This window comes from Oncorhynchus clarkii, chromosome 25 (genome assembly GCF_045791955.1).
Source record: "Oncorhynchus clarkii lewisi isolate Uvic-CL-2024 chromosome 25, UVic_Ocla_1.0, whole genome shotgun sequence".
NCBI lineage: Eukaryota > Metazoa > Chordata > Actinopteri > Salmoniformes > Salmonidae > Oncorhynchus > Oncorhynchus clarkii.
The window spans coordinates 33,427,179-33,443,278 of record NC_092171.1 but is presented as its reverse complement, the minus strand read 5'-3'; the positions used below and the strand labels follow the sequence as shown (position 1 = coordinate 33,443,278).

Here is a 16,100-nt window from a genome sequence, read left to right as displayed (position 1 = left end):
CTGAGTGATTCATCACAAATGGCTGGCTGGTACACTGCAGTGAACGGCCCAGATAGGCTATTAGCAGCGTATGCATTGAGAGCACTGTTATCCAATAAGCTATTGGAAATAGTCTTTCAGAACAGATTAAGGGGGACCTCTGAGCTTTTGAAAATATTTTCCTGCAGAATAATTGGAAGGTAGAAGTAAGATACAGTGGCGACTGGTCATTTAACAGAATAAGACTCCAGACCACACAATGTGTAGCCTCGTAACTAGCAGACATCTGCTGCGCTATCAATTCAGAATCCGTTTAACAAAACAGAATGTAATCTCGCAAGATTTCCGAATGATTGTACGAGGTTCAACACTGTGCGGGAGAATTATGAAATCCCCTGTTGAATTTCTCAACACTGTCTCCACACATATGCCCAGGCCGTGAGCAGAGCAACAGGCCCAACCCCACTATTACACCAACCCAAGCTCCATCCTGCAACCTAAGAGCCAGACACCAGACACACAGCATGCTCTACTCACACCTAATGGTCTGAGCCTAAACCACACAAATAACAACAAGATATTATGGAACATAAAGTTTGTACTATCTGATCCTGGGATACACCAAAGAAATTGGAAATACAATAAACATGGTATAAAGGAGACGGACCCACTGGTTGCCCTCTAGGTTACAGAGAGCTGGTAGTCCCATCCACCAAACTACCAGGTGTGAAAGAGGGAAGCGTCTCTGGGGGCTAATTTGGAATAGAGCAGACCTAACCCACTCTTAAATAAATCAAAACAGGAACATTTTACATCTGACTAGAAATTAATAAGGAACTTATCTCAACAGAAAACAATGTCCTCCTGTGTGCTACCTATATCCCCCCACTAGAATCCCCATACTTTAATGAAGACAGATTTTTCATCCTAGAGGGTGAGATCAATCATTTCCAGACTAGGTTGTACTAGTCCATGACGACCTAAACACCAGAACTGGACAAGATCCTGACACACTCAGCACACAGGGGTCCAAACACACAACTGGAGGTGACAGCATTTCCTCCCCAACATGCCCCGCTAGACACAACTACGACAAAACAACCAACAAAAACGAGTCACAACTCCTGCATTTCTGTCACACACTGGATCTGTACATAGTCAATGGTAGGCTTCAAGATGACTCCTACGGTAGGTACACCTACAGCTCAGCTCTTGGTAGCAGTACTGTAGATTACTTTATCACTGACCTCAACCCAGAGTATCTCAGTGTTCACAGATCACAAAGTCACAGCCTACTGGAACAGAGCAATACTCAACCATGAGGCATGATTGAACCCGCATACTATTAAGAAATGCTATAGATGGAAAGAAAACACCAGTCTCAACGTCAACAGTCTCAACGTCAATACAATTCTCTCACATTAACAGTTTAAAATCACATGAAACTATTTGTGGAATTATGTAGTTATTATCTTTACGCATTCATTTGATACAATAATTAGATGCAAACCTCATAATGGAGCCATATGTATAAACAGAGTTATGGTAATGTGGCTGTATTGTCTTTCATGAGGTCACAAACATGAAACAAAATGGACCTGGTCTTAGCTGGCTTCTCCACCGACCGTTTACACATTCTCCAAAACATGGATTTTGTTCAGTTCTCAAGTTCTGTGATGTAGAAGTTCCTTTGTTCCCTCTGTGTCTCTTTCTGAGAGTCTCCTCCAGGAATTTACGACCTGAGATAACAGAACCTGGGTGTTGGAGGGAGAGAGGGGGAAGCCACTCGCTATACCCGAAGAGGGCCACGTCATGACACAGGCAATCTCAATGCTGTGCGTTACATGGAAGACATCCTCCTCCCTCATGTGGTGCCCTTCCTGCAGGCTCATCCTGATATGACCCTCCAGAAAGACAATGCCACCAGCCCTACTGCTTGTTCTGTGCGTGATTTCCTTGCAAAACAGGAATGTCAGTGTTCTGTCATGGCCAGTCGAAGAGCCAGGATCTCAATCCCATTGAGCACATCTGGGACCTGTTGGATCGGAGGGTGAGGGCTAGGGCCATTCCCCCCAGAAATGTCCAGAATCTTGCAGGTGCCTTGTTGGAAGAGTGGGGTAACATCTCACAGCAGAACTGGCACAGCAGAACTGGCAAATCTGGTGCAGTCCATGAGGAGGAGATGCACTGCAGTACTTAATGCAGCTGGTGGCTACACCACATACTGACTGTTACTTTTGATTTTGACCCCACATTTGTTCAGGGACACATTATTCAATTTCTGCTAGTGACATGTCTGTGGAACTTGTTCAGTTTATGTCTCAGTTGTTGAATCTTATGTTCATACAGTACAAATATTTACACATGTTAAGTTTGTTGAAAATAAACGTAGTTGACAGTGAGATGACGTTTCTTTTTTTGCTGAGTTTATATGGGGGATACAACCATCCCAGCTCTGCAGAATTTGCTGCAAAATGATAGAATCATTAGGTCATTTGTTTTGGTACTGTCCAAATTTAGGAATGGCTGAAGAATTGCAATTTACCTGGAGCTAACTCTGCAAATAGCACTGCTGGGTGATTTGAAAAGTCATAGTCAATAGATCAATAATAAAATAATACTCTTAGCAAATATGTTCATCTTTCATTTACCATCTGTAGAAACTATGAGAAACACCATAGCACAGTTGAAAAATACCTTCGCACGAAGGCGGAGGTAGCGGGGTTGTTGCCCTCCTACGGCCTCCTCCACGTCTCCTGATGTACTGTTCTGTCTCCTGGTAGCGCCTCCATGCTCTGGACACTACGCTGACAGACACAGCAAACCTTCTTGCCACAGCTCGCATTGATGTGCCATCCTGGATGAGCTGCACTACCTGAGCCACTTGTGGGGGTTGTAGACTCCGTCTCATGCTACCACTAGAGTGAAAGCACCGCCAGCATTCAAAAGTGACCAAAACATCAGCCAGGAAGCATAGGAACTGAGAAGTGGTCTGTGGTCACCACCTGCAGAACCACTCCTTTATTGGGGGTGTCTTGCTAATTGCCTATAATTTCCACCTGTTGTCTATTCCATTTGCACAACAGCATGTGAAATTTATTGTCAATCAGTGTTGCTTCCTAAGTGGACAGTGTGATTGACTTGGAGTTACATTGTGTTGTTTAAGTGTTCCCTTTATTTTTTTGAGTAGTGTATTTAAAATGTTTGAATGACCTAGTCAAAGTCCAGACCTAATCCCAATTGAGATGTTGTGGCAGAACTTGAAATGAGCAGTTCGTACTTGAAACCCCACAATTGTCGCTGAGTTAAAACAGTTTGCATGCAAGAGTGGGCCAAAATTCCTCCACAGAGATGTGAGAGACTGATCAACAACTACAGGAAGCATTTGGTTGCAGTCATTTCAGCTAAAGTCGGCACAACCAGTTATTGAGCATAAGGGGGCAATTACTTTTTCACACAGGAGAATTTAGTTTTGCAGAAGTATCCATTGTTTGTGTCACAGGTTCCCTTTGTCTAATATTATGTTTTGGTTGATAACATTCAGTATAAAAAATATGCAAAAATAGAGAAAATCAGAAAGGGGGCGTCTACTTTTTCACGGCACTTACTGTATGTTCCTATCATGTTCTTGGCTCTTTCTAGAACAGCTACCTTGTCCTCGAACCTCAGAAACTTGACCACTATCTGCCTGGGGCTGTCACCTGGGCCGGTGGTGGGTTTTCTAGTCATGTGGGTACTCACCACCTCAATCTTCCTGTGGTCCATCTTCAGTTTCTCAGAGATCATTTACTCACTTTGTCTGAAGACTCCGTCCAGGTCTTGTGGAGATTCTGCAATCCCGTCCACAACAATGTTGTTCTACCTTGATTGTCTCTTGAGATAATCTGATTTCTCCATCATTATTATCATGGATTCCCATACAGAATGGATGTCCTCTCTCAATGACTTACAACTTGCCGTTCTCCTGTTTCAACTCATCGAACTGACCCTGGGAGAACTGCAAACTGTTCTTCATGTCCTGGACCTCTCTGGTCAGGTCGTCCATTATTTTATTAGTTGGCTCCACCAGTATTTGGACACAACACTTGAGGCTATTTTCTTGTTGTTGTAACAACTGCTTGTAGAAATATTTGTGTATGTTTATTTTTTTTGACCTTTTATTTAACTAGGCAAGTCAGTTAAGAACAAATTCTTATTTTCAATGACGGCCTAGGAACAGTGAGTTAACTGCCTGTTCAGGGGCAGAACGACAGATTTGTACCTTGTCAGCTCGGGGATTTGAACTTGCAACCTTCCGTTTACTAGTCCAACACTCTAACCACTAGGCTACGCTGCCGCCCGTTTAAAAGATCCTTCACCACTGTCCTCAACGGTACTCCCACCGGCTTTGATCTTTGTCATGGTAGCAACGTAGTTTACGCTGTTACTCCTCCAGATCCAGCCAGGGCAGGTCGCAGGGAAGATGGAAACCTCAACAAACAACAGGGATCTAGACAGTCCCTCGACCAAGGCACTTAACCCTAATTGCTCCTGTAAGTCGTTTTGGTTAACAGTGTCTGCTAAATGACAAATGTCAAAATATAAATTTAATTCCTCCCTCAGTAGGGAGCTATCAAGGTCAGAGGAAGCATGTTATTGGGCCAGTTTAGCGCCAGGGCCAGAGAAGGCACTGTTTGCTCTGAGTTTGTCTGGGACTACAACAAAAATGTGTACTGTTGGGGGTACTCGAGGACTGGAGTTGGGAAAAACTGATCTTATTGATCAGTCTGTCTGCCCCCAAATACATGTCTCTCTCCACCCCCAGGTGGTATTAGTGACCCTCTCAGTGGGGAGGTGAAGCCCAGGATCCTCCTGATGGGTCTGATGTGCAGAAGGTTGGACGTACCCTTGTTTTTGTCTTGTAAGGAGTTTTCCATGATGCAATGCAAATAAAACAGACGATCAAATCTTATTTTATTTAAGGTGATTTTCTACATTATGTCCCCTATGTGAGAACCAACAAGCTCTGCAGGGAGGACCTGTCCAACAGTTCCTTTGTCAGCTTCCAGATCCGGGACATAACCGGATAGATCGACTTCTTCGACCTTTCGACCTGACCTTCGACTACGAGAGTGGAACAGGAGCCCTCATCATCATCATCAACTCACAGGTAACTATATAGAAACTGTGGTGTCCGTGCTAGGGTTGCAAAGTTCCCAACATTTTCTGAAAACTCCTTGGTTTTCCAGAAATCCTGGTTGAAGAATTCCAGGTTGCAGGATTCTTTCTGGGATTTATACATTTCAGTTCAGTTCAAATAAATTCAAAGAATTTCTCACAACTGTCTATTGTACAGTGAAAGTAGAAAAGCAAAGTCTCTTTGGTTTGTGATAGAAACTAAAAGTTGTTAGATGTGTTCCACTCCTCTTTGATGAGTCTCGCTGTGAGGCGCTTCAATCAGCAATCAGCAATTCCTTTTGGTGACTTTGCTGTCTTTGAACCATCTATGTGCTATAGAAGAGCTCGGGCCAGATATCTTCTGAGTCCGTGGTGTTATCTATTGTGAATGCATCAAAAGGCATTTATGCATTTTTATACAACAAATGTATGAATATTTAGTATTTACTCTTCCTAGGGCCCACACAAAACATGAAACATGACATAATACAGAACATCAATAGTCAAGAACAGCTCAAGGAAAGAACAACATAAATAAAGAAACAGCACACAGTCTACATATCAATACATACACACAAAATGTCTAGGTCAAATAGGCGAGAGGCGGCCTCTCGTTTGGGGCAGCGGTCTAAGGCACTGCATCGCAGTTCTAGAGGCGTCACTACAGACCCAGGTTCGATCCCGGGCTGTGTCTCAGCCGGCCGCGACTGGGAGACCCATGAGGCGTCGCATAATTTGCCCAGCGCCGTCCGGGTTAGGGGAGGGTTTGGCCCAGTGCCGTCCGGGTTAGGGGAAGGTTTGGCCCAGCGCCGTCCGGGTTAGGGGAAGGTTTGGCCCAGCGCCGTCCGGGTTAGGGGAAGGTTTGGCCCAGCCAAACCTTGTTGTGTGGTTGTCTTCTGGGTTAATGCGGGCAGTGTCAAGAATCAGTGTGGGTTGGCAGGGTCGTATTTCAGAGGATGCATGGCTCTCAAACTTCGTCTCTAGTGAGTCCGTACGGGAGTTGCAGCGATGAGACAAGACTGAAACTACCAGTTGGGGAGAAAAATGGGTTAAAAAGTACAAAAAAACAACACCAAAAAAGAAAAACATTTGGGGAGAGGCGTTGTGCTGTGAGATGTTGCTTTATCAGTTAAAAAAAAAACTGGTTTACTGTTAATTTGAGCGATATGAGATGGGAGTTCCATGCAATAATGGCTCTATATAATACTGTATGCCTTCTTGAATTTGTTCTGGATTTGGGGACTGTGAAAAGACCCCTGGTGGCATGTCTGGTGGGGTAAGTGTGTGTGTCAGAGCTGTGTGTAAGTTGACTATGCAAAACATTTGAATTTTAAAGATGATCTCTGAGGAACAGGGGCCCTCATCTTCATCATCAACTCACAGGGGACTACATGGAAACTGTGGTGTCCGTGCTAGGGTTGCAAAGTTCCCAAAACTTTCTGAAAACTCCTTGGTTTTCCAGAAATCCTGGTTGAAGAATTCCAGGTTGCAGGATTCTTTCTGGGATTGATAAAGTTCAGTTCAGTTCAAATAAATTCAAAGAATTTCTCACAACTGTCTATTGTACAGTGAAAGTAGAAAAGCAAAGTCTCTTTGGTTTGTGATAGAAACTAAAAGTTGTTAGATGTGTTCCACTCCTCTTTGATGAGTCTCGCTGTGAGGTGCTTCAATCAGCAATCAGCAATTCCTTTTGGTGACTTTGCTGTCTTTGAACCATCTATGTGCTATAGAAGAGTTCGGTCCAGATCTCTAAGTCCATGGTGTTATCTATTGTGAATGCATCCAAAGGGATTTGTGGATTTTTATACAACGATATTATAAATGTTTAAAGCATGTCTAGAGTTTAGCTTCGGATGCACAGACATCGCTCACGTTGTCAACGAAACGAGATTTAGAAGGATAGACTCGAGAGACTACTGTGAGTGTAATAGTAGCCATATAAGGCACTATAAATGCATTAATTACACTCAGGTTGTGCACAGAAAGCATTAGCTACCTTCTGTTAAAACAGTAGAATAGCATCTAACTTGCTGTATTAAACCAGTGAGAACCTCCCTCCACCACTCAGACCGTGATGGACCTTACATTCCTGATTCAACTCTCTTTATGATTTTTTTTTTTTTGTATCTCACTTTATTGCTTTACGTGTTTTCCTGTTGCTGCAATTAGGTTTTTAACTGCATTTGTACACATTAAATAAATGAAATAAAACCTACTTTTGTTTCCTGGCCTTGTCTGTCTCTAGGATGAGGAGGCACTGAGTCGGCTCCACCTCACAATAACCAGGGCCTACAAGGTCAACCCAGGCATCATCTTTGAGGTGTTTATCCACAAGGTGGACAGGCTGTCGGACGACGCTAAGTTCTAGAAGCACAGGGACATATACAAATGGGCCAATGACGACCTGTCTGACGTCAGCTTGGAGAGGATATACAGTGCCTTGCGAAAGTATTCGGCCCCCTTGAACTTTGCGACCTTTTGCCACATTTCAGGCTTCAAACATAAAGATATAAAACTGTATTTTTTTGTGAAGAATCAACAACAAGTGGGACACAATCATGAAGTGGAACGACATTTATTGGATATTTCAAACTTTTTTAACAAATCAAAAACTGAAAAATTGGGCGTGCAAAATTATTCAGCCCCTTTACTTTCAGTGCAGCAAACTCTCTCCAGAAGTTCAGTGAGGATCTCTGAATGATCCAATGTTGACCTAAATGACTAATGATGATAAATACAATCCACCTGTGTGTAATCAAGTCTCCGTATAAATGCACCTGCACTGTGATAGTCTCAGAGGTCCGTTAAAAGCGCAGAGAGCATCATGAAGAACAAGGAACACACCAGGCAGGTCCGAGATACTGTTGTGAAGAAGTTTAAAGCCGGATTTGGATACAAAAAGATTTCCCAAGCTTTAAACATCCCAAGGAGCACTGTGCAAGCGATAATATTGAAATGGAAGGAGTATCAGACCACTGCAAATCTACCAAGACCTGGCCGTCCCTCTAAACTTTCAGCTCATACAAGGAGAAGACTGATCAGAGATGCAGCCAAGAGGCCCATGATCACTCTGGATGAACTGCAGAGATCTACAGCTGAGGTGGGAGACTGTCCATAGGACAACAATCAGTCGTATATTGCACTAATCTGGCCTTTATGGAAGAGTGGCAAGAAGAAAGCCATTTCTTAAAGATATCCATAAAAAGTGTTGTTTAAAGTTTGCCACAAGACACCTGGGAGACACACCAAACATGTGGAAGAAGGTGCTCTGGTCAGATGAAACCAAAATTGAACTTTTTGGCAACAATGCAAAATGTTATGTTTGGCGTAAAAGCAACACAGCTCATCACCCTGAACACACCATCCCCACTGTCAAACATGGTGGTGGCAGCATCATGGTTTGGGCCTGCTTTTCTTCAGCAGGGACAGGGAAGATGGTTAAAATTGATGGGAAGATGGATGGAGCCAAATACAGGACCATTCTGGAAGAAAACCTGATGGAGTCTGCAAAAGACCTGAGACTGGGACGGAGATTTGTCTTCCAACAAGACAATGATCCAAAACATAAAGCAAAATCTATAATGGAATGGTTCAAAAATAAACATATCCAGGTGTTAGAATGGCCAAGTCAAAGTCCAGACCTGAATCCAATCAAGAATCTGTGGAAAGAACTGAAAACTGCTGTTCACAAATGCTCTCTCCAACCTCACTGAGCTCGAGCTGTTTTGCAAGGAGGAATGGGAAAAAATTTCAGTCTCTCGTTGTGCAAAACTGATAGAGACATACTTACAGCTGTAATCGCAGCAAAAGGTGGCGCTACAAAGTATTAACTTAAGGGGGCTGAATAAGTTTGCACGCCCAATTTTTCCGTTTTTGATTTGTTAAATAAGTTTGAAATATGCAATAAATGTCGTTCCACTTCATGATTGTGTCCCACTTGTTGTTGATTCTTCACTAAAAAGTACAGTTTTATATCTTTGTTTGAAGCCTGAAATGTGGCAAAAGGTCGCAAAGTTCAAGGGGGCCGAATACTTTCGCAAGGCACTGTATCTAAGGTAATACCGTCAGCGTCAATTTAGTAAGAGGGGCCAAATCTGTCGTGGCTCCATATCAAAATCTTTTCAGGTTCAATAAATCTACCTCTTTAAAAAGTGGTCAATTTATTCATGACTACATTTAGCTAACAGTTAGCTGATAGTTAATCCAGAGAGTCTTACCTTTGCCTCAATTTGGCAGATCATCATGGCATTTTTAATTCTTTATGAACAGCAATTTGGCATTTCATTTTGGGGGGGGGGGGGGTAAATACAGGGAAATATTTTGATAAAAGTCCCCTTGTTCTAGAGAGATTTACACGGATATCAAAACGTCACGAAACATAACCCTTATTTTAAGTCTTTCTAAAATACCCTATGGGAAAAATTAATGGTGGGAAAACGATTGGAACCGTTTCCCTGTTTGACCGCTAGGGTTTATGGGTATTATGACTCATACTGTGGTATTCTATAAGGAGGTGTCTTCAAATGAAGCTACCATAGCATGAATTACTAGTGGATGGCCAGAGTGCCCTCTTCAAGCTACCATCTAACATTAAGATGTCAATATAATTAACAGAACTGTCCTCAAGAGTAATAGGGTATAATTCAGCATTTTTGAACAGGGCCCATAGAGACCAACCAGGCTGGTTGTTTGGGCAGAAGTGCTTTGACAGAAACAAAGGTGAATGACATTGCTGAATCAAATAGTTGATTATAAACACTTCAAAATTCATCCAGAAGGTGGCAGTAATAAGTAAAGCGTTGCAGGTGTAGTGTAGAAAGAGGAATATACCGTGTAAAGAGAAGATTGCTGATTTGTTTTCATTGAGGTTCTTTTGTAAACAAACAGCACAGAAAATGAATAGCGTGAGAGATATTGCTTAAGTACTATTATGACAACCTGTTGTCGTTCATATTTAATTTGCAAACTAACATCTTACAGTAGATGAAACTAAACTCATACCCTCACCCTCAGTTTATAACTACAAACATATATGAGAAAATAGATATTTTACGGATGAAATAATTATTAATATCAAGGTTAAACTTTACAATACAAACATTTAAATGAGCTTTTATACTTATTCATCTGCCTAGAATATTGAGAGGAGAAAACGTTTGAAAGCCTTCACCAATGTAATTAGCAAAGTGTTTGTTGTATCTCATTAGTATGTTCATAAATATGTATGTTCATAAATAAATAAGTACACAGTATGAGATCCCTTTAATCTCTGGACTTTACATGGAAACTTGTATTGGTCTACACACCACATACAGTGCATTCGGAAAGTATTCAGACCCCTTGACTTTTTCCACATTTTGTTAAGTTACTACAGCCCTAGTCTAAAATTGATTAACAGTTTTTCCTCCTCAATCTACACACAATTCCCCATAATGACAAAGCAAAACAGTTTTTTTTTTCAAATCTAACTATTCAGACCCTTTACTCAGTACTTTGTTGAAGCACCTTTGGCAGTGATTAAAGCCTTACGTTTTCTTGGGTATGATGCTAGAAGCTTGGCACACCCTTTTGTGGGAATTTCTTCCATTCTTCTCTGCAGATTCTCTCAGGCTCTGTCAGGTTGGAGGGGGAGCACCGCTGCATGGCTATTTTCAAGTCTCTCCAGAGATTTTAGATCAGGGTTCAAGTCCAGGCTCCTGCTGGGCCACTCAAGAACATTCAGAGACTTGCGTTATTTTGGCTGTGTGCTTAGTGTCGTTATCCTGTTGGAAGGTGAACCTTCGCCCCAGTCTGAGATCCTGAACGCTCTGGAGAAGTACTTTGCTCCGTTCATCTTTCCCTCGATCATGACTCGTCTCCAGTCGCTGCTGCTGAAAATCACCCCAATAGCATGATGCCGCCACCACCATGCTTCACTGTAGGGATGGTGCCAGGTTTCGTCCAGACGTGATGCTTGGCATTCAGGCCAAAAAGTTCAATCTTGGTTTCGTCCGACCAGAGAATCTTGTTTCTCATGGTCTGAGTTTTCCAGGTGCCTTTTGGCAAACTCCAAGCAGGCTGTCATGTGCCTTTTACTGAGGAGTGGCTTCTGTCTGGCCACTCTACCATAAAGGCCTGATTGGTGGAGTACTGCAGAGGTGGTTGTCCTTCTGGAAGGTTCTCCAATCTCCACAGAAGAACTGAAGCTTTGTCAGAGTGACCATCAGGTTCTTGGTCACCTTCCTGACCAAGGCTCTTCTCCCTTGATTAGTCTGTTTGGCCGGGCGGCCAGCTCTATGAAGAGTCTTGGTGTTTCCAAACTTCTTCCATTTAAGAATGATGGAGGCTACTGTGTTCTTGGGGACCTTCAATGCTGCAGACATTGTTTGGTACCCTTCCCCAGATCTGTGCCTCAACACAGTCCTGTCTCAGAGCTCTACGGACAATTCCTTCGATCTCATGTCAACTGTGGGACCTTATATAGACGGGTGTGAGCCTTTCCCAATCATCTCCAATCAATTGAATTTACCAGATGAGACTATGGACTTACTAGTAAAATGCACAAGGGGGTACTTCAGGGGTACTCCTGGCAGAGCAAAATTCAGTTGTTGGTACAGTAACCGAATAAGGTTTGGAACCACTGGTCTAAATGATGAATATTGTTTATCCCCTTCCTGGTCTGAGGTCCAATTTGTTTGTTCAGTCTTTTGGCAAAATATTCCATCTCAGATATAGTAAGTCAGTGAACTTGTGTTGACTCTGTTAGACTGACAGGGCAAATGTAATAATTGATGTGTACAACATTGATCCTGTATAATGTGAAGTGAGCTGCCATCCTTTTAATCAGAGCAGAACAACAGAAATGTGTTTGTTTTTGTGGTCAGAGTAGCCAGTCCAACCACACAATTTCTAAGTCACCTGTAGATGCATGCAGGAGATGTCTCTGACCACGTCATGGAGAGATCCGACCAACAGAGGGGGGCCGTGGTGTGCTAGCAATCAACTGATACGTAGTGACGAACAGTGGCATTTCAACATGTAGAATCATCTGGAAATGTACAGAAAATGACGGCTGGCATTCTGATTCAGAGACAATAGCACGCCAACCTGCACCTTCTAATCCTTTTACTCTATGATGTGGTTTCCAAAATGTGTGTCCCTTCAGAACTCGGGCATAGAGAAGGCCTTTCTGTTTGACGCGGTCAGCAAGATCTATATCGCTTCAGACAGTCTTGTGGACATGCAGACCTACGAGCTGTGCTGTGACATGATTGACTTGGTCAGAGACATCTCCTGCATCTACAGGTGACTTAAAAGTTGGGTGGTTGGACTGGCTACTCTGACAGCAAAAACTAACACATTTCTGTTGTATCCTACATATAATGGACCAACAAAGATGGTATTGTCTTGAGTCTCACAGTCACAACCAGACCTTCACACAAGGCAGAGAATTTTAGTTCTGGTCCTGGGGACCCCAGGCTTTGCAGGGGTTTGTTCCTGTGAGGTGGTACGGTTGGACCCAGATACAGAGAAGAGACCAGATGAGGAATCATTGGTTAAGGATAAACATAATACTTTCCTGAGAAATGGTAGCAGCAGGATCACAGTACACCTAAAAAAAACAAAAAACAAGTAGGCTTGAATACCAACAATGATGAGACAGCCTACAGGGAGAAGGTGAGGGCTCTGGGAGTGAGGTGTCAGGAAAATAACCTCTCACTCAACGTCAACAAATCAAAGGCGATGATCATGGACTTCAGGAAACCACTCACTCAGGAACCGACTGCACACGGTAAACAATTCACACTTCTGCAAAGGACAATGGAAAACACACCTCTTTTAACAGGGAAATCATAATGAGTCAAATTGGACACACCTCTGTGTCGTTAATGTCTCTAGGATGGTCTCTGCCGCCCTCTGGTGACAGGTGGAACCATGACAGTTCCAGACAAATTCTGATAATAAAATGAGCATTTAGCAAACGCTTTATTCAAAGTGACTGAAGGCACTGTCAAAACAGACAGTAGATGGGACCCATGCAGGCATTAAACCCACCACCCTGGAATTGCCAGCAACACTATGCCCCAACCCAAGCCAATTGAGCAATCTGACCCATCAGTATATGTATAGCCGACCTCCAAAATGGATTGTATATTCAAAATCATTTGTCTTCCATCTGGAAGTTGATGAAAATTGAACTCTATGTCTTATTCAGAGATACCCAGGCAGGGAGTGTGTGTGAATCCTGGTCTGTGTGATCTGTGTGTCTCTGTTCAATTTCACTCCAGCTGAGACACTAATTAGAAAATAATCTGAAATCCCAGTCTGTTTTAGTAGAGTTATCGTCTGTCTGTCTGTCTGTCTGTCTGTCTGTCTGTCTGTCTGTCTGTCTGTCTGTCTGTCTGTCTGTCTGTCTGTCTGTCCTGTCTGTCTGTCCTGTCTGTCTGTCTGTCCTGTCTGTCTGTCCTGTCTGTCTGTCCTGTCTGTCTGTCCTGTCTGTCTGTCCTGTCTGTCCTGTCTGTCCTGTCTGTCCTGTCTGTCTGTCCTGTCTGTCCTGTCTGTCCTGTCTGTCTGTCCTGTCTGTCCTGTCTGTCCTGTCTGTCCTGTCTGTCTGTCTGTCTGTCCTGTCTGTCTGTCCTGTCTGTCCTGTCTGTCCTGTCTGTCTGTCTGTCTGTCTGTCCTGTCTGTCTGTCCTGTCTGTCCTGTCTGTCCTGTCTGTCTGTCCTGTCTGTCTGTCTGTCCTGTCTGTCTGTCCTGTCTGTCTGTCCTGTCTGTCTGTCCTGTCTGTCCTGTCTGTCCTGTCTGTCTGTCTGTCTGTCTGTCTGTCTGTCTGTCCGTCCGTCCGTCCGTCCGTCCGTCCGTCCGTCCGTCCGTCCGTCCGTCTGTCTGTCTGACATATACACACCCGTCTGAAATGAAAAAATCATGAGTACAAGCACATCCTCATCAATATTATTACTCTCACGAATGATTATTTTCGTGTTGACATTTCTATTCTCTAAATCCAGCCTTTATTGATATTGGGTAAAAGAGAGGGAGTGTGTGTGAATCCTGGTCTCAGACTCTGTGTGTCTCTGTTCAATTTCACTCCAGCTGAGACACTAATTAGAACCTAATCTGAAATCCCAGTCTGTTTTAGTAGAGAGTCGTCCTCTCTCTCTCCTATCTATCTATCTATCTGTCCGTCTATCCATCCATCCGTCTCTCTCTCTCTCTCTCTCTCTCTCTCTCTCTCTCTAACTCTCTCTTTCTAGCTCTGTCTTTGTCTCTGTCTCTGTCTCACACAAACACATCTGAAATGAAGAAATCATGATTACAAGCACAACTCCATCAAAAGTATTTATCTCACGAATGACTGCATTCTTATTTGACATTTATTTCCTATAAATCTAGCCTAAATCTCTAAATCTAGCCTTTATTGATATTCAGTGTCTCCCCTATATTCAATTATTTAAAGATAATGGAGCTAAGACGTCTTTGAGAACTACAGTAACAATCACCAAAATAAAAACTAGACAGTCAGGGCATATCTAAAATAAAAAAAAGTAATGGCATGATTGATTTAGTTATAATGTTTGAATCACTGAGATAGCATAAGAACACTGCATAAGCCATGGGAAAATGTGTAGAATTGTATGAAATTAGCTTTAAAACAACAATATCTTGTCTCTGCAGCAAAGAGGAGGGCTTATAAAAATGTTGTCTCGGAGACTGTGACATTGGCCACGTCCACTAACACAACCCCCACCCCACTACGCTAACTTTGCCACCGCTGATGAAAAGAATCCTAGGGAAAACACATCATGTTGGGAAAGAGACCGAACAGGTACATTTAGGTCATTCTTATCCAGTCACTTACAGTTAGTGCATTCCACTAAGGTAATTAAGACAATCACATATCACAGTCATTACAAGTAAAAGACAAACACAACTTTGCACTCTCAAATTTGATTTACATCAAAGCAAGTCACATTTTATTTGTCACATGCACCGAATACAACAAGTGTAGACCTTACCGTGAAATGCTTACTTACAAGACCTTAACCAACTATGCAGTTCAAGAAATAGTGTTACGAAAATATATTTTTTTTAAATTATAAAACATAAGAAAATAACAATAATGAGGCTATATACAGGGGGTGCCGGTACCGAGTCAATGTTAGTCGAGGTAATTTGTACATGTAAGTAGGGGTAAAGTGACTATAGATGAATAACTGTGAGTAATAGCAGTGTAAAAAGAAAGGGAGCGAGGTGTCAATGTAAATAGTTGGTGGCAACTTGATTAATTGTTCAGCAGTCTTATGGCTTGGGGGTAGAAGCTGTTAAGGAGCCTTTTGGACCTAGACTTGGCGCTCCGGTACCGGTTGCCATGCGGTAGCAGAGAGAACCATCTATGACCTGGATGACTGGAGTCTTTGACAATTTTTTACACTATCTTCTGCCGAGCAGTTGCCATTCCAGGTGGTGATGCAAACGATCAGGATTCTCTAGATAGTGCAGCTGTAGAACGTTTTGAGTATCTGGGGACCCATGCCAAATATTTTCAGTCTCCTGAGGGGGAAAAGGCATTGTTGTGCCCTCTTCGCAGCTGTCATGGTGTGTTTGGACCACGATAGTTTGTTGGTGAAGTGGACACCAAGGAGATGTTAATGGGGACCTGTTCGGCCCGCCTTTTCCTGTAGTCCACGATCAGCTCCTTCGTCTTGATCACGTTGAGGGAGAGGTTGTTATCGTGGCACCACACAGCCAGGTCTCTGACCTCCTCCCTATAGGCTGTCTCATCGTTGTTGGTGATCAGGCCTACCACTGTTGTTTTGTCGGCAAACTTAATGATGGTGTTGGTGTCATGCTGGGCCACGCAGTCATGGGTGAACAGGCAGTACAGGAGTGGACTAAGCACGCACCTCAGAGTGGCCCCCATGTTGAGGATCAGCGTGGTGGATGTGTTGTTACCTTCTCTTACCACCTGGGGGCGGCCCATCAGG

At 43.1% G+C, this 16,100-nt stretch overlaps 1 pseudogene; it reads left to right on the top strand.

The window, feature by feature from the left end:
- Window positions 1-4,441: 4,441 nt before the first annotated feature.
- Window positions 4,442-12,424, top strand: LOC139383624 (ras-related GTP-binding protein D-like; annotated as a pseudogene).
- The last annotated feature ends 3,676 nt before the right edge of the window (window positions 12,425-16,100 follow it).